At 44.2% G+C, this 25596-nt stretch overlaps 1 long non-coding RNA gene across 1 annotated transcript in view; it reads right to left on the bottom strand.

Moving 5' to 3' along the window:
- The window catches only part of LOC138481719 (uncharacterized), a 75090-nt gene extending 70419 nt beyond the window's left edge, over window positions 1–4671 (bottom strand). Inside the window, exon 1 of the long non-coding RNA XR_011274353.1 lies at window positions 4543–4671. This is a non-coding gene — a long non-coding RNA (uncharacterized lncRNA). The remainder of the gene's footprint in view (window positions 1–4542) is intronic.
- Window positions 4672–25596: the final 20925 nt, after the last annotated feature.

Here is a 25596-nt window from a genome sequence, read left to right on the forward strand (position 1 = left end):
AAGTGGGTTTCAAGGATGGCATAAGCACAGTGGACCAGTCGTTTTAGGTTGAAATTGATTTTAGATTGATATGTGGAATTTAAACAATTAACTGTATGCGCATTTATTGTCGATTTGCGTACCGCATTTGACACAGTCTAACGTGCCAAACTCTGGGAAATACTTAAGCAAGAGGTATACCAAACGCATTGCTGTCTACAATTTTACTGCTCTATGAAAATAATGAAGCTGGTATAAGATGGGTGTTGGGAGGAGAAACCACCCTCCCTATACAAGTGCTAACGGGCATACGCCAAGGATGTGTGCTGTCCCCTACCATCTTTTTATTGTGTATTGATGGCCTAATACACAGATTCTTGAATACACCTAAAGATGGTCCTGTCTTAGCGGGGGACAAAATCCCTGTTCTGCTATTCGCGGATAACGCTATTTTGCACGTGCAGTCAATACGCTGATGAGTCACGAGAGAGCCATCACCAGATGTTCCTGCAGTCACGGTGATGCTACTGTTCACGGTGATGCTACTGTTAGACCACTCTTGCATGTCTATAGATCTCAGGCAAGGCAAGCTGCTATGCATGGTGCAGAACTCTGGGGTAATTCAAATTGCAAGAAACCTGAAATGGCGGAGAATGGGTTCCTTAAGAAAAACCTGGGACCCCCCAGCAAGGACTTCCACAATCCTTGTACACACGGAATTAGGATTACCAGAGATAGAGGATATGGTGGCCATCATGCCAGTTTTATACTGGATTAGATTGTGGGGGAGTGAGGGGTTAGACAAGTTTAGAGATGCTACTAGGGAGCTCTTGAGTCATCCTGGGGGGGCATCCCTGAAATGGTTTCTGTATGTTGAACAAATCTTGCTACAGGCACTTGGGTTCTCTGATATATGGTTTAACCCAACTGTCCTTATACTTAATCACAAACCTAAAATAAAGGCAAGTTATTGGCAGAAAATGCATTCAGAGCTCCGTGGTAAAGCACGTGTGTCCTCTGCTCTCAGAATTTACTGGGAAAACAAGAGTCACATGGGGGGTTATGAATCTTATCTGGAACTAATGAGACCTCGGCCCCTAAAATCATTGTACCTAAAGTTCAGATTTAGCATTCTTCCCCTGGCTGTGGTATACAATACTTGGACCCCTAATGCTACAGATAAATGCCCATGTTGCCCGAACAGGATCGAATCGATTGAACATGACTTTCTTGCCTGTCCCATGTATTTGGCATATAGGAGGACCTACCTGAAACCGAGGCTCCAAGAATGTGGTATTAGAGCGATCGGCCATGCAATTAAAGTATGCAGAAACTCTGATAATGGTTTCGTTGTTTTTCTTGTATCAAAATACATTTTTACAGCATGGTGCAGAAGATCTGCATTTTTAAAAGATTCTGCATAATTTGTGTATTCTCTGGGATTTTACTTGAATATTTTTTGATGTGCAAGTTAATTTTGTTTTCCGTTTTTTTTTAATTCTACTGCTGTATATTCGATCGGATATTGTAGGGCATGTGATTTGTGTTTTTAACGTGACAATGTGGGATTGTATACCTTTATACGTCATGGTATTTTATTCTTATTGTTATTTGTATGTGCATTTTGACTTTTATGGCATATTGCCGAAATAAAGTTACTTGACCAACTGACGGTATGCATTCCTAAATTAAAAATGCAAAGGTACAAATATGCAGCTTTGGCGATTCATATCACTGCTGAGTGCCCACCATAGACTAAGTGGGTTGGATTTACAAAAAGGTTTTAACATGGGAAAGTCACATTGAACAGATGTTTGTAAATGAGGCCCAGTGTGTGTGATGGTTTATGCAATAAGGGCTGAACATTGCTTTAGTTAATACTAGAAATCATACTGCCCTGTTGGTATATGTTGTACACGTCGAGGTGCGTTTGTTTTTCATTGTTAGTTCATTCGTGTGCACTTTGTTCATGCACTTTTCCACCATATGTTTTCGACCAATTTTATTTAATATATTTTATTTGTGGTTAGGGGGTGGGGGTGGCGGTGGGAGTGTGGTCTTGGGGGGGTCTAGAGTGGTCACAAGCAAACGCCGCCACCCCTTCCCATTAAAAAAAAAAAGTGGGTGAAAATATATCGAGGCACACAATGCACACAAATAAACTAACCGCGAAAAATAAACGTAGAACCGAGCACGTTCGTCCTGAGAGGAGGAAAGAGGCATTTCTTTCCGACTATAAAGTTACGGCTCACCTTTCCAGGGGGTACGGAGGCGGTTTACTGCCTCGCATGTTCCTGGAAAGATTCCTCGCGTGAGCACTCACTTTAAAAATGTGGAGCGGTGATAAAGGGCGTGATGTCATAAGTGTGCAAAAAGGGCCACTGAGCTGGGATTGCATGTACACATTAATGGCTAATTTCCCGGGGATGTTTAATCACGCTTTGGCAGCCATGGCCCCGCTCTCACTTAATTGTTGCTTTTAGCTCCATATTTGAGTTGGACGGCGACTCGAGGTTTGCTGCAGGGGGCCAGCTGGCAAGTTGTCACGGAGTGATATAGCTGATGACTGAATGACATGTGAGAGGAAGGTTCAGTGGAAACATTTCGGGTACATGAGAGGGCCTCCTTGTGAAGAACACCGAGTAGTGTATATTACACCAAGAATAAAGCCACAGAATCTGAAAAGCATATTTTTGGAAGAGAAGCCTTTTACATAATATTTTGCAGAGAAATTACTGAAAAGTGTATTTGAAGCACGCCTGGTGAACCACTAGTTAGAAAATCATTGTGAGGAATAATGATCCCAGCCTTGTACAAATAAGGCATTCAATGAATGGATGTTTCGTGCCAGAGTTGGTTTGCTTGTTATTTCCATTACATTTAAAGTGACACAGGCAGGGACGTAATTTCAGCAAAATGCCACTGGTTGCGGATGTGACATCACATGCCCCGCCCCCGAGTGACATCAGTCAGGAAGTACACTAAGAAAAATATGGTTACAATATCAATGTAATATGACACACATTTAGTACAAGAATGAAGCATCATATGTAGTAGTGTGTCTAGGCCCATATTATCACGGAAGTGTATGAACCCAAAGGATAATGGCCGGTCAAGTGGCACAGCGAGTAGAGCGCCCGCTTTGACACCCGTGCAGAGCCTGTTAACGCAGGTTCGAATCCCGGCGGGGCCAAACTCAGCCTTTCATCCTTCCGAGGTCGATAAATGAGCACCACACACCGTGGGTAATAATAAGCAGCGCTCAGATACCTGAGGGTTTGTAGCGCTATATAAAAGCCTAATTATTATAAATTCCCTCTTTATGTGGATCGTCCCTGTTATTTCAACATGACTACAGAGCCAATCACATTTTGAGGGGACAGGGGTGGTAGGAGGGTGTAGGGATAAGGGAAAGCCAGGATAGAAGGGCAGAGAGGGAGAATATTTCACCAGAGAACACATGTTCTTATACAGTTGCTCTTCCTTCACTGGAACAGCACCACAGGATATCATGGGGTGTACAAGTCTGGGGTTAGGCGCCTGTGCACTTCACCCCTGCAGCGAATGCTGTGGACCGGAGCTGCTCAGCGCTGGCCCTCTAAACTGCAGTAAAAGCAAATCTGCTACAAGACCAGGGGCTCTGTGTGCAACCAACCTACTCGCACACTTTACTTTTTCTTTCTTTCACCAATAAATCAGAGCTGTGGACCCGAGCTGCGCAGCACTGGCCCTCAGAGCTGTGGTGAGACCTTGATAAAATCCTTAGCAATCCTGGTCGCTGAGCCTTCGGTGGCCACTATAGTTATCTACAGTGGTCTATAAAGCTCTAATTATAACACATCTATCGGACTGCTTAGCAGTAATATTTTTAAAATTCTGCACAGTGTTTTCAATACAATGAACTGAGTTCTGAGATGCATCCTCGCTCTGAACTGAACACATTGCCAGTCGAAATACACGAGCAGCGTTACCTATGCTGTTGCCCATTCACTCTACAGTTTGCACAGTAAATCAGTGAGTCTATTTTTTAGATTTTCAAAGCAGCAGATTGAATACTACATTGCCGCCATCTCACCGTGAAGCCTAACAAATCGATGCCTAATTTTATTTACTATGGTTCAAGGAGTTTTGAATTGAACATGCATATTTGTCCATGTGCCATTTGCACAGGATTCATAATGAAAAACTAAAAAGTGACGATATACCCAAGCTGCTCAGCTCTGGCCCTCTTGACTACAGCAAAAGAAATTCTGCTACAAGATCAGGGGCTCCATGTGCAACTAACCAACTCGCACACTTGACTTTTGCTTTCTTTCACCAATAAATCAGGGCTTTGGACCGGAGTTGCTCAGCGCTGGGCCTCTTGACTGCAGCAAAAGAAATTCTGCTACAAGACCACGGGCTCCATGTGCAACCAACCTACTCGCACAGTTTACTTTTGCTTTCTTTCACCAATAAATCAATCAAAGTTTACTTTTTAGCATATCGAGCTATTAGACCTTATGGGTATGAACACATTTTCAAAGCTTGCTACTTTATCGTAGACCATCATGCATTACTTACGCTTTGGGTCACCGTCTTCTCAGCCCGGGGAGGAATGCCACATGCCTCGGTATGGCTGGCTGCTGCTGCACTTAGAGCTCCGCTCTTCCCTGCCTCAGCCCCGGACGAGCTATGGTTGTTAAGCAACAGTAGCTTGAGTAACAGACATGAAGGCCCCAGCGCACCACGCTGCTTCCACTGACCAGGCCTGGGTGGCATCAGGTCTGGAGCTTGCTCGTTATTTATAAATTGTTTGTAACTCCAATTGACGTCCCTGGACACAGAGAGGTAATGTTTGTGACTTTACATGAATAAGTGGTCTTGTTTATTAGGTAATACGTAAAAATGTTACGTTTGTGTTGATGCCAGTGAATATGTAAGACTAAGTACGGTGAAATGAAAGCTCATTGGAACGTAGCTCATAAAGGCACAGGAGGTATCCATAGGAAAGGTTAACTGATTTTGCGGTATGGTCACATGTGTGCCATAAATGTGCCAGACACAAGTACAGAACTGAGTGCATGGTCACTATGGGCCCAATTCATGGAATTGTTTGCACAGTAAATAGGGACTTTGCATATCAAACGTCTGTGAAATCTCATTTGTCGATTCATGGAATCAACTGCACGGCACCTTTTTGCACTGTGCGGGGACTTCGCACAGGCTCGGCACATCTCTGCATGCGGTCGATCGCCCTGTGCAACACACCTAGCAGAGCATTGGTGTGGCCAGCGCAGAGGCCAGAGTAGGGGGTGGAACACGCAAAATGGGGAAGAACATGGGAAAATGTGGTTGTTACAAGGGACGTGCCACAAGCAGTCCAACGCATGCACACAAATATGTGGAACAAAGCATATTTATTGATCTACCCGCGTGAGCTCTCATCGGGGAAAGGCCCACGCAATGCCCTCTATCTATCCGCCACCCAAAGGCAGGCATACAGACACTTGTGCATAGGAATCACCTCTGTGCGGTGAGATTGCATGTTGGATTTAGGAGTGCGTGCACGCAGACAGCATACAGAACTAACTTACAGTGTAGCAGGGTGCATGAATAGTTTACGGGGGTTTGCACGCAGTTTTTTCCGAGTTTTTATCTGAGTTATGGAAATGTGTATGCATGTTGCCGGGGTGCCGGTAGTAGTTATGGGGGACCACGTGCAGTGTGCCAGAGGTGCAGACCTGGTTGCGGGGGACCCCACGCAATGTTTCAAGGGTGTTTGTGTTTGTTCCCGAGGAGCATGCAAAGCTATCTGTATCAGGCTCTTTTTGCTTGTGTGTGGGACGTTTCTGGGGCATTCCGGCTGCGACTTGCATATGCGATCACTTTACGCAAACAATTCCATGAATACGTGCAGCACCAAGAAAAACCTCTGCACTCGCCAGATTGGTTCTCGGTGCGCGACCTTTGCAGGATCTCTAAGCACTTTTCCATGTATCAGGCCTACATGTCTGTTCATGATGCACTAAAATGAGACAGTTCAGAGTAACCGCCTATGTTGCAAAAGCCAAATTAGATCACATGTGCACATGCCCCCTCCAGTTAAAGGTCCCCTTTTTTATACATATTATGGAAGCTGGTCAGTTTAATTTTAGGAGGGTTTAGGGCAAGTTGTGATTTAGAACAAATGTCCCGAGTACTCTGAGGAAGGTAGTACATAAAATGTACACCTCTGCTCCATGATATGGCATAATGTCAGGTCATTGCATAATTAACCTGCCCGCATTACCATATACCAGCACGTTTCTGCACCGGCAAAGTACAAGTTTGCTGGTTGGGTGGAGAAATTACCTCCAGAAAAAAGCTGGAGGTAATTCCAATACCCAAGTAGGATATAAATAGGTGGTATTACCGCTGCCGGTAATACCAGCAAATCCCACATGGAGTCCTATGGAATTCCATGGAACGTGAATTTACCACCCTTACTTGCACCCATAATCCGACCCTAATTCCATTGGACTGAGTGCCATTAAGGGTATTACCATTGGACGGTATCCTGGCGCATTTACTGCCAGGATACGGGCAAAGGTGTTATGGCCCATAGCAGTTTACATCCTCACCCCTACTGAATTTTAGAAGCTAATGTTGCTGAGTAAGTGCTCGCAAGACATGCAGCATGCATTACATCCTAGGTCCTCCAGCTAAAGGTCCACTGCTGAGCGATCACTTATCGCCCATGTATGTATGGGTCTCAATACAATATTGCACACCGCCGGCTGGTGAATGCCAGCTTTTCTTCAAAAACAAAACTGCACTGGCCACATTTTAAGAATCTAATTTCAGAAGGGAAATTAAACTCCTATGCCAGAAAAATGGTCCAAGGGAAATGGTGGGTGGAAGCCATAAATGTGTAATTGCTACTGTTTCAAAATGTGGGTAGGGGGTGTGCAATGTTGCAGGACTTCACCTTCACTACGTTTATGAAGTTTAATGTAAAACCTTTCAAACTTCGCAAAGTTGTGAGGGGTAGCACATTCTGGTGACCGAACCCACGGATGGCGCGTTGCTGAGAAAATGTCTCCCTAGGCGTATACAGGGTTTGTTTCGTGTAAGGTAGAGTCCAAGAAGGAGGGGGAATGGTATGAGGGATCACTGTGCATTGTGGCTTTCAGAAGTGGATACATTTTTCACATGGTATCACTGCCTTTCAAAAAAAGAAAACGGTGAATTGTGGCCACGGAATCGCAGATCTTGATCATATCCACGGATGCCATGAGGTGGAAAAAAGGCGGTATGAAGGGCTTGTTTAGCCTAGGTAAGAGGCTATGGGGTGGGTGAGCATATTGGGAATGTTTCTGTCTGGATTGAACAGGCCCACAAGTGTTTTTCAAAGAACTCATTCTTTCAGTGTTGTTTTTTGTCATGGAGATTCCAATTTGATAACTGACAGATTTAAATTTCCAGAATAATCAAAATATATACAAGAAAAAAAACTACCAGAAATTAAGAAATATGGTCCTTTCTAGGGTCACTATTGACTAAAAAAAAGGAACTGAGTTACACTTTGTCAAATAAAAATGTGTGTCTTATTTTTGACAGGTAAATAAAGTGTTGTTTCATTTCAATATATTATATTCTGTATAGATCATGAACTGTAGTGGTGCGAATTGCTGAACATGGGAAAGTCTGTCTTTGGTGCAATTATTTATTTAGTTATCCATAATTTCATGTGGACTCATAGTCCCAATTGTGGTCAGCCACAATTGCACGAAAGACGGACTTTTCTACTTTTTAACAAAAAAGTGTGCTAAATCCACTTTTTTTAGAAAACAAATAAAACGTAAGGTATCCAGGATAAACCCCCAAACGTCCAACAAAGGAAGTGTGGGCTTCACCTCAGCCCATCCGGTGACCTAGCGGAAAAATCAAATTAGGACACCTCATTAAAGCAAGGACGGTTCCATACCTAGGGCCAAATCAAGAGTAGCCATATAAGTGTATGCTGCTATAGTGACTGTTGCCGGGCCAGATTATACATTAGGCCAAGTAGACACCGGCCTATGGGCCTCACTCCTTGTAAGGGTCCCACGACAACAGACCAAAATAAAGCAGCGCAGAAAATTAAAAACGTATTAGGAGATCATTTGCAAGGGGGGCCTGCCTAGGGGCCTCGACAGGGTTCAATCCAGCACCGGACTGTTGGTATTGGTCTAAGAAAAACAAAGCCCGCTGCACTAGAGACAGCAGGAGCTCGGACATTGCCACTTTTGGCATGATGAGTTACCAGGCGTTAGCAGCAGGGAGTGATATGTCAAAGGTAGACCATGGACGTGATGCCCAGAGGATCAACTGCATCGTCTCATCTGAAATTGGTTGTCCATTGAGTGAGGTGATGGCTATTAGATTTTAACAGGAAGACCATCAGAGGGACGAAAAATAGGACTAACTAAAAGGACCATCCAACGAAATATTGAAGACTCCAGAATGAGTATGTTACTCAAAACACAGTAGAGGCTGTCTATAAAATATTCCCATTCCTTGAAAAAGAGGGAACAGTCACCAGGGGCCCTGGCCGAGGACTTCATTTCCTGAAGAGAGAAATTGATGTTTGCTGGACAGATCAGTTAAAAGCACACAAAGAAGATTGCAGGACCAACTCCGATTTATGAATGGAAGGGAGGTGTTGTTTGAGTGGGTGTTCATGGTGTAATTGTAACTGGTTATTTATAACGCGCTTAATAGCCAGAGATTTCTAAGCAGACCTGGGGATCGAACCTGTGTTACCCCATGTTGTCTTGCTTCCAAGCCAAGCACATTGCACCTGATCTATCCTGAGTTATCCTTCCGTGTGCTGCATCCGTTAAGCCTTGTGAACAAACTAGGAATTTCAACTATCATTAAATGGCTGTAGGGCAATGCATGGCAGAGCCAAAGCATCAGAAGCTCTCATCTCTTTCTCCGTGCTAATCACCTCTGTGGATGTGTTAGTTGCATGCCTAGAGCATTTGTGTTGAATCTCTTTCTTTTTGTGCCACATGGATTCGTGATACCCTTTTATCTTTCACTTATAACCTCCATTCTTCCCTTATCAATTACACTAGTTGAATGTTACAAGGCTGTGAAGTTCAGGCTATCTCTACACCTCACGCACCTCTTGTGGTGCCACTAAGTGACTTTGGTCATCGTTAGTGCTTTATAAATCAATTTTAATAAAGACAAAATGCATTCAGAACGTTATTTTTAAAAATAGTGTGTATGGGAAGAAGTGGAAACCGGAAGATAGGTTATAAAGGATTTGATTTCAGACATAAGTCAATCTATTTCGGGATATTATCTAAAGGGAGAAAGTGTGAGGTTGAATTTGTCAAAGACATTGTTTAGCTATACAGATAAGAATATTTTCTTTTGTCTGTCCTTCTTCCTTTTTATTTACTTTTGTATAAAGGTTTTCAATCTCTGTTTACATCATGTCCATTCCTGTCATGATTATGTGTAGCATTTCCTGTACCTCTGAAATATTTCCCTGGATGTTTGGTTCTGTACCTGGTTTTTGTTTTTCACACTCTTCTTTTCCTTTCTGTAATTTCTTCTTGTGTTAAACAGAATGTTACAACGTACGTTTTGTTTGTTGTTTATTCATGTGTAATGCACTATAGGTTGGTATTCTGCATAAATGTTAGCTTGTGGATACCTGGCAGGGTCCTATTTGCTTAATCGATATATAGTAAGGGGATGCAATGTGCATGCCCTTGCATTGGAAGGGGATTGTATAAGCAGTGCCTCTCGTGGCTTGTGCCTCCTAAAGCTTGTCTGGTGCAGCTGTTGTCTTGCTTACATAGAAATAGCTTTGATAGTACAGCCACCATCTGCAGGCTGCACTGTTTTACTGCACTGCTTCTCTGGGGATGCTGGGAAAGGCAGAGTGAGTGTATAATGATGTTGCATGGCTGGTGGGACAGGAAAATGAGCTTAATGAAGAACAGGGTAGGACGCTATAGTAATATGAGGTTTCTTATACATATGTTATAGAATTGCCAGGTATAATGTGAGGGCGTGGCATGTGCCAGGAACATATGTATGTCAATATGAATTGTGGGGCATTTTTATGGATACTCATCAGAAAAGGAGAAGACGCAGTAGCTTGACAGTCTCCAAGGAATTTGGGGGTGAATGGTAACCCTATTGACATATATAAGGTTCATTATCGCGCCTTGAAACACTTGTGTGTAGGCGCGTTATAAATGCCATATCATATCATATCATTATTAACAAAATCCAAACCAGCTATGCGTAACATCACCCTTCCTGAGCCCTCATTCTAACCATTTAGTTTTTCACCTCTGTCCACGTGGGAAGTGGAAAACATCGTCAGGAAGCTTAAACCGTCCAACTGTCAAGGCGACCTATGCCCTGCACCTGTCATTAAAGCGGCTGCACATGACCTTGCACCTTTCATCACCAATCTCATTAACGCCTCCTTTAAAACAGGAATTGTTCCTGATAACCTAAAAGATGCTTGGGTCATCCCATTAATCAAAAAACCTACCCTCGACCCTAGTAACCCTTCCAACTATAGACCCATCACAACAGAGCCCTTTTCACTAAAATTATTGGACCGGACAGCCTACCTGCAAATACAGGCTTATCTAGAAACTAACAATCACCTGTGCCTCAGGCAATCAGGTTTCTGCCCCAGACACGGTACGGAAACAGCCTTGATTGACCTTTTAACACAAATCCAAGACATAAAAGATAAGGTTAAATTAGCCCTACTCCTACTATTGCTCGACCTACCGGCGGCTTTTGACTTGGTCAATCACCAAACCCTGTGCCACCACCTGAAAACAGCTGCACACTTCGCTGATTCTGCTACATCTTGGATTAGATCTTTCCTTGCAAACAGAACAATGAGGGTCTTCTCAGCATCTGCCTCTGCTGAACCTTCTTCAGTACACTGCAGGGTCCCGCAAGGGTCATGTGTCTCCCCTACGCTTTATAATGTCTTTTCAAAGCCTCTCTTCGACGTTCTTGATCATCTGGGTGTCAAATATACCAATTACGCTGACGACACCCAGAAACTCATTCCCCTCACTGGAGACCACGTAACAGGCACAAAAGCCCTTAACGAAATCTATTCAGTAATACAAGCTTGGATGGCGAACCATGGACAATGCCTAAACGATGAGAAAACTGAGCTACTAATCCTCGGCTCTCATGCTACACTTAACAAGTTAGACCCTGCCTTCAAATCCTTCACTATTGATGGCAACACTATCAAGGTCACTAATAATATGAAAACCCTCGGTATCTACCTCAATGCCACACTATCTTTCACCAGACAAACTAACGCTGTTGTAGCAGCGTCAGCATACACTTGCAAACTAATCACTGCGTGTAGGCCCTTCTTTCCGACATCCAACTGTATTACTCTTGCTAGAATCCTAGCTATGGCTAAATTGATTATTGCAACGCCCTCTATTTAGGGACCAGCCACAGAAATATCAATAAACTCCAAGTAACACAAAACAATGCCATCAGGGCTGCCCTCAACATTCCGAAGAAGCTCCATATTTCAGGCACAAGACGTAACCTTCATTGGCTGCTTGTCGAGCACAGAATCTCCCTTAAGAACACTTGCTTTAACACACAAAGCAAGGGCGAATCTGGCCCCAGCATACCTCACCAATAGACTCTCTCCACACACTTGCACAAGGCCGCTAAGAGCTGCTCAAGTTCACACCATGTCCATCCCGAGATTTAAACTCCAAAAAGCCAGAGGCTCCAGCTTCCCTGTTCTGACGGCCAAGCTCTGGAACACACTTCCCACCTCCCTCAGATCCGAACCTTCCTTCCAACTATTTAAGAGCAACACTAAACGTTGGCTTCAGGAACTTGATCTTGCTGGACAGTACTCATAAGTTTAGCTATCCCTGACGGGGATTGCTAAAGGGCTCTCCTCTCCACACGTCCCCTACTAGACCCCTCCTTATATTGCAATCCTACTGTGCTCCTTTGTGGCATTGCTACTCGCTGCTACCTGTTTTATTGTACTTGCCTTATTCAATTATATGTATTGCCTGACTTTATGCTCTAACCTATGTAAAATGATTGTATACTTTGTGTATCATTATATTGTGTATGACACACGCCCAGATGACCCAGGGCCAGGAGCGCTTTACAAATAAAATAAATACAAAATACAAATACAAATAATTTGAATATTGCTTTACTTTATTCTGAACAAATAAACGAAAAGTAACTTACTAATCACAGCCTGCTTCATTGTTATTGTCTAATCTCTATGGAAATTATTTTCCTGCCATTCTTCATAATTCAGCAAAACAAGAGATGATGGCTTAAAGGTTCAAAATTAATCTTAACCACTGGCATCGCTCTGAGCAACCCATCACGCCATCATTCTTCAGCCTGACAAGCGATAACACAAAGGGGAAAAACCATATGCAAATCAGGCTTGGTCCCACCCCAAAAGTGGGAATTTGCCATAGGCAAGTGTCCCTGTGTGTTGTTGTGCAGGACACTTAGTGTTGAGAATGTCAGAGTGCCTGTGGGGTCGAAGTGGAATGTGTGGCGTGATGGAGTGTTGAGGACCAGGGGTTCTAGTGATGACAGTTGGAGGTGAGCAATTGGTGAGAAGGAGCTGGCTGGAAGGGTGTGGAGGACCGTTGATGCTGTCAAAGGGACTTATGGATGAGATGTACCTGTTTATGTTTACCCTGCATGTTTGAAGGAACAGAGGACAATAAAGCGTACTATCACAGTTACTTACCGGAACCCGTGTCGTCATTGTATCCATCACACATCACTTCACAGTCCTGCCTGAACTACCTGGTCACATATATTTATCTATTTATTGTGCATTTGTACGATGCTTATATATCAAGTACATCAAGAAAATTGTGTTTCAAAGCACCCACAGGGCAACAAGGAAGGAACATGGGAATGAAAAGCAAATTTAACAATGAAAGATAGAGGCGGACCTACTCGGCCTTGTGATCATTCAGACTGTGCAAGTGCAGAGAGAGAGAGAAGGGATGGGGGAGTGGGGTCTAAGTGCTAGGTGTACCAAGGAGGCATGTGTTAGGCAGTAAGTAGCTGTTAAGTGACATGGTAAGAGTGGTCAAGCGCAGGTCAGTGGTGGCATAGGCCAGAGGGGGCCAAGGAAAGTGCTGGTTGGAGGCTGAAGGTGATTGGGTGTGGGAGGCAAGGCCCCAGGAGGACACATAAGGGCCCTGGTCACCAATCTCAGTAACTGTGGGGTTTAGCAGAGGAAGGAGGAAGGAAGGAGGAGGTGAACAGGAGGGTCTTGAGGAGCTTCCGGAATTTGAGGAGATCCGGCTCAACATGAAGAGGAAGGGGGAGGCTGTTCCATAGGAGTGAGCCTACCGAGGAAAGAGAATGGCCACCAGCTCGCTGTTTAGCGAAGCGCTTCACACACAGTGAGTTGGTGCCAGAGGAATGTAGAGATCTGGAGGGAGAGTATTTAGTGAGAGTCAGTTGTAGGTAGCGTGGTCCCCAGCCCCAGACAGCCATATGGATGATGTAGAGGTATTTGAATTTGATCCTGCAGCATCCTGGAGCCAGTGAAGAGATGTTAAGGCTGGAGAGATGCGATCCCTGGGCATGAGGCCAAGGATAAGTCTTGCAGCCCTATTCTGGATTAGTTGGAGGGGTGGTAGAGAAGAAGAGTGTTGATTAAGGAAGAGGCTATTGCAGTAGTCTAGTCTAGAGAGAACCAGAGCCCTAGAGACATTGAGCTTCTGCGGGAAAGTGAGGAAAGGAAGAATTCCTTTGAGGAGGTGGAATTGAAAGCGGGCCTTCTTGGCAAGGTCCTGAGTGAGAGGGAGGAAGGAAAGAGAGGAGTCGAAGATTACTCCATGCTTTCTGACTTCAGATGAAGGGGAGGGTCCATAGAAGATGGCCAGAGTGAGTGGAATAAAGAGGGGGCAGGAGTCCCAATAGGAAGGATCTCAGTCTTGCTGGCATCGAGGCAGAGGTCATTGGAGGTACACCAGGACTGGATGGCAGATACGTAGTCAGGAATGATGGAGGAAGCAAGGAGAGGATCAGAGAAAGGTTTGAAGAAGAGTTATGTGTCGTCTGAATAGCACTGGAAGTTGGCGGAGAATGTGGAAATGAGGTATACAAGCAGAGCTGGATAGGCGTTAAAGAGCCAGGGAGAAAGGATGGAGCCCTGGGGGATGCCACTTGTGGAGATAGAGGTGGGGAGTACAAGGAGCCCAAAATAACCTGTGACGGACGGTCATTGAGGAGGGAGGTCAGCCAGTCCACTGCCCGCTGCGAGATACCTACGGTATCATAGATCTGTTTTGCTCGGGGTCCCGTAATTAGTTAGCATGGAGGAGTTCCTTCGGTACGAAACCACAAGCAACCCCAGACATTGTCCATTTATACTTTAAAGGTGTTATTTCATACATCATTTAATAATCATTATTGGTTGTTGGTGATTTTCACAATAATTTGTTATATGTGCCATATTGTTTATAAAAGATCCAAATATAAGTTGAACTATGGTGTTTTTGGCCATATGTCATGTACACATAATGTAGGTTACTACTTTCTCAAAGAAAATGTTTGACAGGCATATATACATTTTGTATTCTCGCAAAAGTTATCTTGGTACAACCATTAGTTAGGTTCCATAATATTTATTTAATGTATTTATTTCACTTTTTAGAAATATTTATCATTCTGTTTGTGTTTGTGGAGACCTCAAGGAAAACACTCTTCCCTTTTTCTTGTCTTTAGTACATTCTCTAAACAATTATAATGAATGGGTGTTGAACTATTATCTCTGAAGGATAAAAGGTAATGAGGTCTGGAACATCTTTTCTATTGCATGCAGTGCATAGTTCTGCTATCAAAACACACTAGTTTGGAAGATATTTTATGAAGTTTAGAGTCATTTATGTGATCCAATTGTCAGTGGACAGGTGTGACAGGTGTGACAATATATACCTTTTAAATAATAGTCTTTTAAAATACTTAATAGCGGGTCTGAACAGAGGCATTGAGATTAACATTTGTGTTAGCTAATGCAGTAGAAATGGATTGGCTCTTGAATGTTTTGTAAGGACCGATAATGTCCAGCATTTGTGATGTACACTCCTTCATGTAAGGAAAATGTGTAAAAAAAAGTATGCTTTATGTTGGTATTTCCGATTGATGGCATAAAGAGGTCACCAAGATAAGCTGAGAGTGCTTTATTGGCATGGCACCTGTGATGCTGGAAATGCATTGGAGGGTCAGGGCCTCCATGACCTTGTCCTGTACTCCCTCATCATGTGTGTTCTGTGTTACATTCTGCACAGGAGTCCAGTCAGCACCCCCGGCGGTGCAGCTCTTCCTCTTTGGGTTCATGGTGAACAGAGCCCATTGGGATACCTTTGTGGCACCCATAGGTGGGGGTACAACCCTCTGCCCCTAGTGTATGTTTTTGGGCACCTGTGTTGTTGTCCACAGAGTAGATAAAGGTTGGTGTCAGCTCCATGCTGAAGTAACAGGTGTTCTGATTATTCTCCATTTTGGGATACCCAGACCCTGCCATAGGAATCAGTGGATTCCTGATAGAAGGCAAGATGACCCCTGGGGTCTCTTAGTTTCTATTGCCTGTTACCTTATTTTCCCAAAGTCCTGCGAATCCCTGACTCTTTTCCTTCCCCTGACTGGCTGTTGGGTGGAAGAACCATATATGGTACTGTGGGGACGTTGAGGCCAGACTGGCTGGAGCCTTCCTAGTGAGTGTATGTTATGGGCACAACCTTGGGGTGGGACCTGTGTGAAGAGTGTGTGACAAATATGCATTCTATTTTATGGGTGTCTGGCTTCTGTGTGTGTGACACAATAAATGAGACAGCCCTTCCTGAAACTCACATGAAAGCAGTGTGGTGTGCTGAAATGCTGGGTGCTTGCCCCAATCCACATTCCTTGTTATGGGTCTGGGTGGAAGTGAATGGCCTGAATGCCTGTGAGCCTGATTGGCTGCTGCCTGCCTGCATAAATGCCCTTCGGTGTGATTGGCTGACTGAGCCTGGTTCAGCCAGAATGAATGAGGGACAGATGTGTATATCTGGGGACCTCTCACTTACCAGTGTGTTCAGAAGCTGAAGTTGAATCCTTGAAGCTAAGCTGGAAGAAGAAGAATTGATGCTGCATTTCCTTCACTGAAATCTTAAAGATGTCATGTCTGTTGAAGACTGATTCGAGAGAGGACCTGAAAAGGGAACCTCTCCCCAAGCTACGAGGAACTATCGTGCAACACCCGCTGCTCTTCATCGAGGCATCGAGGCACCCTGGAAGCCAGTCCTGAAAGGCTGTCGACCGGAGAAGGGGTCCACCGAGAATCCTGAAGAGAAGCTCCGGGACATCGAGGCCATCGAAGTCCATTGCCGTCGACCAGGGTTCGGAAGATTTCCATGACCGCTGGAATGGAAGTCAGTCAAGTTGTGTGGCCCAGAAGCGGGGACAGCTCGACGCTGTGCTGCTCGACAACCAGAGCCACAAAAGCTCCACCTTTGCATAAGAACATTTTACAGAGGGTTCCCATGCCATCACCACAGTCCACTTTGTCCCGCCCAGAGAAAATATAGGTCTCCGGCTACCAAGGAAATTCCGCCAGTGTGTCCCTGCCACCCAAAGCCGACAAAGACATCCCGAGGACACATGACAGAATGAAGATCCGAGATCCAGCCTGTGGTCGAGTCCCAATCTTCGAAGCTATCCCGAGGTACATGCTGCGGCTGCAGAAGTACAGATAGACCCCTCCAGTCCTAACAGCATCTAGTTTTCTGCATATGTGGTCCAAAGTTTCTATGACCTTTTCAAGCTTTCCTTTGGGCAATGTTGGAAACTAGAATGGAAGTGCTGGAGTAAAGCTGCATTAAAGCCTTGGGCTTTCATGGAGATAGCCGAGGTGACATCCTCTTTGCCATTACCACACAATATAAATTTACCATATGTGGGTGCTTTCTGTAAGCCACACTTTCACACATTGGCAGCACTTGAAACCATTTAATCTCTCTAATATCTTGCCTGTAAGACATTTAAATGTTGAAAAAAAATAGTTTTGTCACAAACACAGATGTTAGCATGAACCTACAATACATTGTCACAGAGGTCCTCAAGAACACAGCAACAGGTCAATGGTTTTTATTTTCAGAATAGAAAAGGAACTTGCTAAGGGACGACCCTTGCTTTTGCATTTAGTGTGGGCCATTCTCTCCCAAGCCCAGGTTTTTCTGGACACCAGACTTGAATCTGGAGGTCGCTAACACCTACTATCTAAGAAGCTATCTAGCTGGTCGTGATGGCCTAAAGGTAAACATGTTTTATGTCTAACTCTCCCTGGGAACAATCTAGGTGGTCCCTGGTCTAAGTTACCTAATATAGTGGATTGGTGCATTATTTATTTATTTATAGTTTATTTATACAGCTCTTATACACAGGTGAAGTGCTTCAACATGCTTCAAGGCGGGAAGGGAACAAGGGAATACAGTACTCATTCTTGGGCCTTGAAAATTCAGAATGATCAAAACTGAGAAAGAAAACTAGAACACTAGGCCCGATGACATTTCTCCTAGTGTAAGTGCCTGAAATGTCATAGTTGCGACAAGCTCGGACAGGGGAGACAAGACAGACAACGAACTGGTCCTAGAACATCTAGGTAATGCATACGTACATATGGAGGTGCGTCGACGGGAGGGCAGGGGAGGGACAAAACAAGTCTGATCAACAGGGCCGTGGGTTAAGTGCAGAGAGGTTGCTCTGCTCATGGAGCGTAAGCTGAAAGTGCAGTAATGCTGAAAAAAGTGCAGCGGCCCTGAAGCAAGGGCAAAAGACTGACGGGAGCCTGGGACGTAAGGGGGAGTAGGAGGGAGGAGAGAAAGGAAAGTAGATTAGAAAGTGAGAGGGAGAGTGAAGGAGGAAGTGAAAAGGAAGATCTTGAGGAGTTTCCGGAACTTAAGGTGTTCCAGCTTAAGACGGAGGGAGGCAAGCAGGCTGTTCCAGAGGGACGCACCTGCAGAGGATAAATATCTACCCCCAAATCTCTGGAGGCTCACCCACAGAGAGTTGGAGGAGGACAATCGGAGGGCTCTAGAGGGAGAGTATTTAGGAAGAAAGCGTTGTAGATAGTGTGGGCTCTGGCCCCAGAAAGCCTTGTGGATTTTGCAGAGGATCTTGAACTTGATACTCGCAGCCACTGGGAGCCAGTGAAGGGATTTCAGTGCCGGAGAGATGCGACCCCAAGGCTTGAGGCCAAGGATAAGTCTTGAGATTCTGTTCTGGATGTGCTGTAGAGGACAGAGAGTAGGAGTAGGAAGATTGAGAAAGAGGCTGTTGCAATAGTCCAGCCTAGAGAGAAAAGGTAGAATACCTCTGATGAGGTGCAGTTGGTAGTTGGACTTTTAGGAGATGTCGGAGATGTGAGAAGAGAAGGAAAGAGTGGAGTCGAAGATAACCCCAAGATTTTTTGCCTCATTGGTATTGGTAGGCGAGGACTCTTACTGGTATTCAGGCAGAGATCGTTAGCAGCACACCAAGCCTGAATTGCAGATGGACGATCCAGAATAAGCAAGGAGGAGGACGAGGGTAGCCTGAAAGAGAGCTGTGTGTCATCCGCACAACACTGAAAGTTAGAGGTCATGGTAGATATTCTGTGGGCCAAGGGGGTAATGTAGATCTTGAAAAACCAGGGGAAAGGTTAGATCCCTAGGGGACACCACAAGTAGAGAGAGTGGTGGAGGAGAGAAACTCCTGATACTCAGGCCCCACTTGATTTTTTCCTTCTATGCCCCTTTATTTCTGTCACTGAGTCTCTCTGTCTCTCTCTTTCTCTCTTTCTTTCACTCACTCTCCTCCATACAACTACACCTGTCAAATGAGAAAGTATATCGTGCCTCCTATTGCAATGAATATATGTATAATATATGTATATAAAATCAATGTAAGCCGCCATTTTAGGTCAATCCGCCATTTTAGGTTCGCTTTATAAAGTCACCCTGTGTTAAAATTGTGGACAATGTCATTCCGGAATACAACATGGCCGTCTTGACCTCTGTGTGTAATTAATATATAACTTGCCTGCAGGCCACTTGTTGAGGTCGTGAACTGAGACCTTGTCCTCCGTTGACCTGTGTGTAAAGGATTACTCGCGTCAATGAAACTAATCCGCAAGCATATGTTAAGAACAATGTATTCAAATACTGAACTTAGAACACTTGGTTAACTACATTGTATTAATGTTTGAGAAGACCTGCATGGGAAATCCCAGAATACACAGTTGCCGTGTAGGCTTGTTGACGTATGTATTAAAGGCAAACTAGTTACATGTAGATATGCGAACTCAGCATGAACCCTAGATCAGTAATGTATTAGAGGAATATTAACCCGAAGTAGGGTTGGACATCGTGTTCGCAAATGGTATAAAATAGCAACAAATTCTAATGTACAGCGTCTCTCACTGAATACACCGAACCACGCTGGAGTTTGCTGTATTCCACTGAGGGCCGATAGCTATCTGATTTTGTTCTGTTCTTTGTAACTGATTCAGTATAAATTAAAATCTTTGTATGTTACTTTATAACCCATGTTCGGTGTATTTCCTTTTGGGGTACTCAGCCTCGATATTTTGATTTTGTTTTCACACACCCACTGTCTCTCCTGCCTCAAAATGCGTTATCTATCCTTCAGATGTTCCTCTCTCTCCTACCTACCTCCACCCTCTGAACTTACCCTATGTACTCTCCCATCTCCATACTGCTACCTCTCTACACTACTTCTACTCTCCTCTTCACTCTACTACTACTGTCTTCTCCACACCACAGATCCTCTCCCCAATCCATACTACTACTATTCTATTCAGTCCACACTACTACTACTCTCCACCCATACCTTCCCCCACAGTCATCCTTGTTGAGATAAAACTAGGTAGGTTAGAGGGCTACTAGGAGTTCGCTAACCCAGAACTCATGGAAGGCTCAACTCCTTACCTTGCCAAAAGGAACGCAGGCCCAGACAGACAAGTTCAAACTGCGGTTTATTATATAGGGATCACTACAGGGACAGAAGAATCTGTGGACATCTCAGTGAGCTCTGGCTCGCAGGCCAGTTTTGATAGACTCTTACATCACAAAAACGTCACAACCTGGGCCCTTCGCCAGAAAACCTATCATCCTTCGGGATTGGGTGTTGAGTGGTACTTCCCTTATAGCAGACCCTATATGTATTAGTTTAATGGCTCTGCCATGTCAGGTGTCAGGCCTACCCCATCAGAATATTGCTGTCACTAAAGAATATTTCAGTGTGAGGGTACGATCATTGGTTCTTGTCCGTTGCTACCCACCCCTAGGGTCCTGAACAGTGATTGGCTAGAGCTGGCATCCCCAGGCCTGGGATTCGAAATGCTTCCCAGCTCCAGATGTATCTTTTCAAGGTAATAAGAACAACTATGTGTCTGCATTGTGACAAGCTGGCACCACTAAAGACTATGTGAGTGCCCATCCATGGTTTAGGGTGAAAGGATCGAATACAAAGGGTCAAAATGCAATTGTTTCGAATCATAAGGACCGGAAAACCCCCCACAAATTTAACCTATACCAAGGCCCAAAAAAAAAACATTTAAAAAAAGTCATTTGATCATTTTTTTCCGGTCCTTTTGAGTTTAATGTATTGTATTCGACCCTTTTGAATTCGACCCTTTGACTGGACAACCCCATCCATATCAAGCAACATTTGCCTTCTCCTGTAACAACTTTGTTGCAGCTTCTGTCTGGCTCTGTGAGATCGCTCCTCTTTCCCAGCTGCTAGTTTCGGTTCATCATCAGCTCGACTGGGTCACATGCTTAGAGACCGTGGTTTGGGCTTCTGGAGCTCTGAATTACTCCGATTTATTCGCATTTACTGTGCCTGCCTACTTCAGATCAGGGAATGGAATGTCACTACTATCTTGGTGGCCTTGGCAGCTGGCCCTGTCTCACACATTCGTGCCTCTGAGCAGCCTGAATTCATTCAGCTCAGCATCTGCGAGGGTCTGTAATTTTCCTAAGCCATAGATTGCTTCTACATGTTCATGTTATTCTATAGTCCTCCATACATTAGTAACACATTGGTTCCGACAGATCCCATAGGTGCTCCTGCAGTTCCATAGGTTAGTTGCATGAAAGTATTCTGCAAGCTTGTTCAGGATCTCTTGCTTCTTGTGGTTTCTGCACTGCTGTGGTTAAGCTAATGACAACATAATAAGGGCAAAGGCAGTATTTATATGTATCTGTCCTCTAACTTATAGAACTGTTCCGCATATGTTCTTCATGTATTCAGTGCGTGTTTTGTGTCCTGATGTGCGGATGGCATGTGTGCTTCATATCTAACGCTGCTACGTGGTGTCTAACGACATCATGCATGGCTTCTTGGCGCTATAGTCGAGAGTGTCAATTGAGGTGTCTGTAATCGCATCCTGAGGCTCCTCATCCACATTGGGCAACATTTGCACTGCTCCTGGGATATAGGGTTGACTGAATGGGTACCTGTCGACATACTTGTCTATCATAGGAGCACTAGGAATTAGTCCGAAATGGTATGGGTGATCATGGTATCTTGAGTTCTTCTTATGACCCATGTGTTTTATAGGAGGGGGAACAGGGTTATGATTCGACCACCACGCTTCATCCTCCTTTCACTCTTCCAGTCACCTTCTCATTCACTCCGTACTCTTCCTCAATTAATTTCACTCAAACACCTTGCATACGCAAACCCTGAAACCAAGGTATCACTTTCTCTCAACAATCAATACCACTCAATTCACACTCATCTACACCGTCCTTCCTCTGGTTGGTCTGCTGGTCCTCCTTCTACTTGCATGGCTATGTTGAAAACCATGGTAGTCCACCCATCCCCTGTTGGGAATTTCCTCATCCCCTGTTGAGAGGGTCAGCTCCATGTCACACTCCTGCATGGCTCCTTCAAATTATTCTTCCTCCTCAATTTGTCTGCCTGACTGTGAATACATTGAAAGGAACTCTACATTGGCTTGTTTAGAACTGGCCCAGTGTTCTACCACAAAATAATATGGTTGGAGGGCCGCAGCCATCTAAAAATGCAACGGTTTGTGCCATTGTAAGAGGCCATCTATACTTAACGAGCATGGTCTGTTATTAATCTGAATATCCAGCCTGCTAGATAATAGCAGAGACTGTTTATGGCCCTGTTAATTGTTAGACACTCTAGTTCCAAAACTGGATGAGTACCAGATCATTGTTTTCCCTTGGAAAGAATTTGCAGCTGATGAATTGAAATGGCTTCAGTTCTCCCTCATGGATCTATGAGAGGAGTGCAGCCAGTCCTACTACAAATCATCCATCTGTGACAGTAATTCCTTGGAGAAGTCCTGCATGATCAAGACTGGGCTTTTACAGGGAAGTGGTTTTCAGTTTCTTGACGGCCATTTGACCTGTGTGGTTCCTCTGTACAGGGTTGGGATGAACCATGGTCAGCTTATCTGTCAAGAGGCTTCTAATTCTGAGAAGTTGGACTTTGTAAGTCTGTTGTGACACGATTTCGATGATGACATGCGGTCCGCTCTACTTGTCCTGGCCAATAGCTTGTTCTGTGTGGTGAGCAGCAGCATCATGACTTTGTTTCCCACTTGAAAGGTGCATTCCCTAGCATTTCTATTGTAGACTTTCTCTTGTGCTTTGGCTGCTTGAAGGGGGTGTTTGACCATTTTCTGCACCATCCCCATATATTCCCTGGTGTTGTATGTCTTGGAATGGTCACTGACCTGGTGATTCCCTGGACCTTCTTATTCTTGACTCATGATGTCCAAAATATATATAGGATTTTGCCAATAAACAAGCTTGAAGGGGGAGAAACAGTTAGAATGCAGGGGTGTCTTTCTCTCGGCATGAAGAGCCCATGGGAAAAGTCACCTGAGTTCTTCCCATCATTGCCAACCAAACTCCTTAGGATTCCTTTAAGAGTCTGTTTAAATTTGTCCGGAAGCTCATTACTCTGAGGTTTTCAAGGTCATGATCTTCATGGGAGCTTTCATTTCCCCCATCATCTTCGACATGAACCGCCACCTTCTTCAGTGAGGATTTCTGCTGGGAAGGCGGCAAGTCTAATCTAACTTTCACTGAGGACTGACCATAAAAGCAATGAACATTTGAAGGGGCCCTTGCCTAATTCACCACTTTATTAATTGCACCACAGTTTTTCCCAATGGACCGTAACCAATGTGTGTAATATAAAAAGGTTTCCCACTGTGGTCTATTTATCACTTTAGCGCCCTTTTTAACCATGCATGTCAATGGCTTGGTGTTTGCTGTGGTGGATGTTACTGCCCCCAAAGCCTGTTGGGTAGGGACATATTACTCTGTTTGCCCCCACCCTTGTTGTAGGTCCTTCTAGTAGGATGGCAAATATTTTTCGGGAAAATCTAAGAGAGCAATTAGGTGGTCATTCTAAAGGTACCAGAGTACTTTTCCCAGCTCTTTGAGATTTATCCACTTTTGCTAATGTGCATGAAGACTAAAGCCATGCCCAAGTAATGGCAGAAACATTAAGAAGGGCTTTACAGAGGACATCAACATCAGGTCCTCGTACCTTTGAGGATTTACATTTTGGAAAATGTTTTTAATGTATGTAGTTGAGGATGTAGTCCCACCACGTGGCAGCTGCTATAGCTGCTTGAGACAATCTATCAGCTAGATATAACAGACTAGACTAGAGATCAGAAAACTAGTGGTTAGGTCTGCAGACAGGTATAAGAGGGTCATCGATTGTCTTGATTGTTGCAGTGCCTTTGAATACTTGCAGGAATGTCTGTCCTTTTGGGATACTTGGGTATAAGCTTCTGCAATAAGCCACCGCAACTATCAAGACATCAGACACAATTTTAATAGAAAGGGCTGTCTCAGTCTCTGAACTCCCATCATGATGATGGCAGTGTAGATGGTGTAGTTCATTTGTTATTCAGTGATAATGTCCGGATGGCTTCACTGAATTATATAATCAGGTGGTTGCAGGAACATGGGTGCCTCCAATGTGTGAAATGGATGCCAGGACTTTTCCTTTACAAGCAAGGAAGGGGGATAAGGTATTTATCTAGTTTCTGGCATTATTTAATTTGCAATCTGCCTCCACTATTAATAAATGAACTTTGAAAGCACAGTCATTCAAATTGCAAGAACGTACTGTTCTATGTGGGCCTTTTAAACCCACTGTATAACCCGTTTGAATATATTAATATAGGGAGTGGCTTCAGATACTTCTTTTAATTACAGCAGAACAATAGAGTCTAAGGAGCTCCATAAATACTGCTAGCTCCACTGAGGGGTCTCACCATGCCCACCCACTGTATGGTATGATATTAAAATGTGCAAAGCATGGCTGTCACCCCAAATGGCATCTTGGTGCTAGAAGCTGACCAATATCACTTAAAAAAGCACTAAAGCCTTGCAAGCATCATTACCGTGAAGAAAGGTAAGTGTTAACTACATGAGGAAAGGTAAGATGATCGGTCATTGACCGGATTCTGAGGTCCAAAGTTGGATCGTCTGCATGGAGAAAGATCCACCTCCTGGAGGATCAAAACTTGGGCATCTGCAACAAATCCCAGAAAGGCTGACCTAAGTCTTCTGAAAGGTATGTGAGGAACACATTATTCCTCAAGAAACACGAACCAAGCAAATTAATTGATGGATGAAACGGACATACAGTGCTCTAAATGCGACTTAAATGTTAACCAGTGGAGAAAACTCAATACAGGTTTTTGTCCCTCGCGCCCAACCTTCAAGAGAGGACGACGTGCTGCCTTTTTGAATAATATGCAGCCGACACAACAAATATCTTGGAAGGCCAAAATAAACAAATACTCCTTGCCATTGGACTAGCAGTTTGTTTCCCATGCTGTCAAATGCTGTAGTGGACTCAATAAGGAACAGGTTTGCTGCACATCCCTGATTTTTAATGCAGTGGGTGTAATGAGTAAGGCAGATCATTGCTCAGCTGGTGCTTTGCAATTGGCTGCGTCACCAATTAGAGTGCCTCTGTTGATGATTGCTGATCAGAGTCATCCTTTTTGGACATCATAGATGGGTTTGCAGACTTAGCTGGGCATTAACCCACCGTGGAGAGCCGCGTAGGGTTTGATTTCCTACAAAAACCCTCAGCTCTCCCAAAATGTGTTTCTGGGAGACTGGTACTCCTCCGAGTGCCACATGCTGTGTGATATGGATTTAGCCTTAAATGTTTCCTACAATGTCATGGTGTAAAGGGACAAGACTACTTCCCTCTGGCCTGGTGTACAGCTTTATGATTGGAAAAGGTGGTGCAGTTGTGCAATTCAGTGAAATAGACACAATAGTCCCAGGTATTTCTGCTGATATTAGAGCAGATCTGTTACATGTTTTAGTTAGAAGAAATGCAAGGGAGGATTAGTGGAAGGGTGTGGAATATCATGGCCAACACACAGGTATTTAAAGCATCTCTCAGATAAAAACCTCCAGCATAGTGTCGCTTTGTCCTTATGGTCAAAACTCCCTGTTGAGACACTGTTGCATACTTAGATGCCTTGAGCAGTTTGGCCCTTTCCCAAAGGAC

Source organism: Ambystoma mexicanum, chromosome 5p (genome assembly GCF_040938575.1).
Source record: "Ambystoma mexicanum isolate Mex_15411 chromosome 5p, UKY_AmexF1_1, whole genome shotgun sequence".
NCBI lineage: Eukaryota > Metazoa > Chordata > Amphibia > Caudata > Ambystomatidae > Ambystoma > Ambystoma mexicanum.